Genomic DNA, 4,477 nt, shown 5'->3' on the forward strand with positions numbered 1-4,477 from the left:
CAAATAGGAGAAAAATAAAATTAATATAATTTTATATGTATGAATACAAAGTTAACATAGTTTAGAAATTGAAAAAAATGAAAAAAAAGAAAAACCCATGGGTTGACTCACGACCCATGCACCGTGGGCCGTGTCCGGCCCGACTTGCTCCTAGGAAGGTTGTGGACCGAGTTGGTTCCAATCCTAGATCCGCGATTAGAAAAGTAAGCTCGGCATATTTTGAACCGTCCTGGCCTGGATTAGACTCGGCCCAGCCTTAAACCCATTGAGCCAAATCACGGGCCTGAACTGACCAGGTCTACGGCCACCTCTACGTATGGCATATCCTATATCTTGAGGAGAAACAAAACAAGAAATGTCAAACTATATAGTCACGTGGTCGCGAATGTTTTGCTTATCTATTCTATCAATGTGATTTTAGAGATTTTTCTTTTCGTTTGAGGGGTCAGATTTTATATGAGTTCTCATATATGTATTTGTATCCCTCCATTCTGGAGATTGTTTTGTTAATTTCTATTTATTAAAGCACTGGAGTTTTATGCCTCACAATTTATTTAAAAAAAGTTACCTGGCGTGAAAGAAAAATGTTTGAGCTTTGATATTTTAAAACTTTAATCTTTTTTTTATAACTTTGATGATTTGGAAATTTATCCATTTTTAACTTTGATAGCTTAAGTATAAATCGCGAGATATAAAATTACATTAACACCTTTTGCAATTTAAGATTTTCTTTCAAATTGGTTTTCCAAATTTCCAACGTATAATCTCTAAATAAGGTATAAATTGGGATGACCGCCTATAAGCTTTTGATGTAATGTCTTAGGTTGAATTATTAACCTGAATTGGTAAATTATGTTATGTTGAATTATGAACCTAATCTCTTATGTGGAATTGTTAATCTGAATCAATAATTGTTTTTATTTATTTCTGTTATTTTGAATCATTTGTGGTAATAACATTATTTTTTTGAGTATGTAGTAGAAATATTATGGATGATTCAAATCCTAATAGTTGAACAGGATATGCAATCCAAATAGAGTTTCTATTAGCTATGCCTAGTATTATGATAATGGTAAAAGATTTGTTTATTTATTAAGACTAATATTCTTATTTTTGTAAAATTTATGGCTAGCAACAACTCTTAATCTTACTCTCTATATACTGCAGAAGCTCAAGAATTCACCCAATCGAGGGTCGCGACATCAAGGGAAAGAAATGATGGTTCTTTATTAAGGCTGCATGCAATTGCTCCACTCGACAACAACAACAAGCATTTAAACAGACTTTGCAAGCTGAAACAATAGATTCAAGAAGTTCTTGATTTGCTCTCTATTTGGTTGGTTCTATAGATTTTAGAGATTATAAGAGAGGCTTAAGTATTTTAAGGGATGTGATTTGGGATTGAGTGATTGAGAGATCTTTACATTGTAATTCCTAAGAATTTAGTGAAGTTTCCTGTGAGCGTAGGCTACCAGCTGAACCATGTATATTTATGTGTTTTGCAATCTCGATATTTTTCTATATTATTTGTGTGGTCAATATTAGTTTATTCCTGAAAATTTGTAACAATAAGAAAGAACAATGTTAATTTACTGTATTTGAGCATGTAAATGAAGGAACAAGTATGCAAGTGAAAGAACAATGTCTATTCTAAATTGAGACCAACTGTTTGCAATCACGATGGCAGATGCAAAGTGAAGGAGGATTTTTTCCTTTAATTTTCTTTTTTGATATTTAAAAAACATACTATGTTTTGGACTAGTTAAGAAAGCAAATGGTCAAAAGATCTTCATTAAATGGATTTGTATTTAAATATATATGGGCGAGAAAAAAAATAAACTCCAATCTTTTACTAGGGTATACATTTAAGCAAAATCAAAAGACCTCAAGCTAAAAGAGAAAACCAAATCTTTTAAAAACCAAAACTGAATTAAAATTTAATAATATATTTCAAATAATTGTAGTAATTGTGAGCGAGATTTTTAAAAATTGAAACAAAATACTACCAAATATTAATAGCGTGATTTTAGAAATTCCTATATAATCACGATAATCATATATTTTCTACCGACGTTAGCGATCTCTCCATTACCTTCAATTTGGTTTTTTGAACATCCACGAGAGATCTGCAAATTTTGGTTTGTAATATTTTTGGATCTTAAAATTTTTTTTGTATATAATTTGTTGTTATATTTTTAGATTTTGATTAATTTTTTAAGGTTATAGGTATGCGGTCTTTACCTTTGTAGAGGGATCCTTCAATGTATAGATCAAACGAGGTAATTAATTTTATTTTGAAATATTTTTGAATTTTGAAATTTTTTGTATGCAAATTGTTGTTATATTTTTGGAATTTTTAAAATTTTTTAAGGTAATAGAAATGCGGTCGTCATCTCCGTAGACAGAGCCTCCAATGAATAAATCAAATGAGGTAATTAACTTATTTATTTTGAAATATTTTCGGATTTTGAATTTTTTTTGTATAGTCACATATTTTTAATTAATTTGCTATTATAATTTTCTTATTTTGATTAAAATTTTAAGGTAATATATATTTATTTTAAAATTTGTTTGGATTTTAATAATTCATCGTATATAAATTGTTGTTATATTTTTGGAAATTTTAGAACTTTTATAAGATTATCGGTAAGTGGTCTTCGTCTTCGTAGAGGGAGCATCCAATGAAGAGATCAAACGAGGTAATTAATTTATTTTGAAAATCTTTTTTGATTTAAATTTTTTTGTATAATCATATATTTTTAAAATTTAATACATTTTTTAATTATTATGAAAAAAATTTGGATTTGTTTTTGAATCATGTGTTTTTTATATTTAGTTGGTAGTTAATTTTTAAGATCATAGGTTATTTGATAATTTTTGGTTTTCATATAAACTATTATATTTTAACTTTTGATCTAATTTGAATTTTTAATTAAAATTAATGTAATATTTTCTAATTAATAAAAATAATTTCTTAAATATCCAGTCTTTTAAAAATATTTTCATTTTTAGTAAAAAATATTTTTGATTTTGAATCACGCTTAAATATATTTTTGATTTAAAATCATACTAACAAAATTTTTCTAATTATTTTTGGTTTTTTATCATGCTTAAAAATTACAACAATTATTTTCATAATATTTTTTAATTACTTTTGATTTTAAATCATGCTTGAGAATATTTTTGGTTTTTACATTATTTTTTCTTAATAAAACTACAACAATTTATTTTCAGTTTTCATATCTAATTTGATTTTTTTTAAAATTGTTGTAATATTTTCTAATTAATAAAAATATATTCTTAAAGGTTTTGTTTCGTAAAAATATTTTCGGTTTTGACATTAAAAAGTTTTGATTTTGACAAAATATCAATTCTTTCATAATAAAATTACAACAATTTTAGTATATAATTGGTAATTAATTCTCAAGAATTTTTTTTATATATCTTATTTAAAGGTTAATTTTGATAATTTAAAAATAATTTTAATATTTCAATTTTATAAAATTTGTAAGTAATTTGATATTTAATTTTTAATATATATCATTTAAATATTTTTAGTTTATATATATTTTTAAAAATTTATTTTTGATATTTTTGAGAAAATAAAGTATGAAATATTTTTAGATTTTTATATTTAAAAAAAAATAATTTTAATATTTCAATTTTATAAAATTTGTAAGTAATTTGATAGTTAATTTTTAATATATATCATTTAAATAATTTAAGTTTGTATATCTTTTTTAAAAATTTATTTTTGATATTTTTGAGAAAATAAAGTATGAAATATTTTTAGATTTTTATATTTTTTTAAATTTCAGTTTCTTAGTGATAGTCATATTTTATTATAATTTTATACCCTCATTATCTATTTTTAATGAATAAATATATCACTAATAATTGTTTATATCTTTAATTGCAGGTTAATGAAGAATAAAGCCCAAAAATCCCATCTCTCAACAAAAGCTCATGAATTAAATGAAGAACACAAGCAAGAGTCAAAAATCACAAGCCTAGAATTAACCCGAGTAGCTTGTAGAAGCCGGAGAAAATAAAAAATCAAATATGAAAACAAAATATATTCAAGATGGTTGGTCCCAAAGAAACGACGATATCTCTCAATCCGGAATGCAGAATTTAACATATAATATATAAAAATCCACTATCTTGACGAGACGAAGCCATTTGTGGAGGTAGATTTTTGATTGGACATCGATGCCGGCATCGATACCGGCATTGATGTCGGCATCGATGCTGATATCGATGACTACGAATCAGTTACAGATCAATGGCTGATTTTTGATGGTTTTGGATAAGAATTCAATCCAAGGGCTCTCATTTATTGATGTTTACTATAAATAGGGGTAGAGAGTGAGGGGTTAGAGGTGTGAAAATTTTTGTAACTCCATTTAGAGAGGAGAGCCACTCTTAATTGAGAAGGCCTTCCAAATTTATAACTTTTATTATAATTAATAAAATA

The 4,477-nt window shown here is 25.8% G+C and overlaps 1 protein-coding gene across 8 annotated transcripts in view; it reads left to right on the plus strand.

Annotated features, from left to right (window-relative positions):
• The window catches only part of LOC109843624, a 40,435-nt gene extending 38,793 nt beyond the window's left edge, over positions 1–1,642 (plus strand). For all 8 annotated transcript variants that reach the window (XR_002247738.1, XR_002247737.1, XR_002247741.1 and 5 more), the window contains one exon: positions 1,168–1,642. The gene's annotated coding sequence lies outside the window, so the exon portion shown is untranslated. The remainder of the gene's footprint in view (positions 1–1,167) is intronic.

Source organism: Asparagus officinalis, chromosome 5 (assembly GCF_001876935.1).
Source record: "Asparagus officinalis chromosome 5, Aspof.V1, whole genome shotgun sequence".
Lineage (NCBI taxonomy): Eukaryota > Viridiplantae > Streptophyta > Magnoliopsida > Asparagales > Asparagaceae > Asparagus > Asparagus officinalis.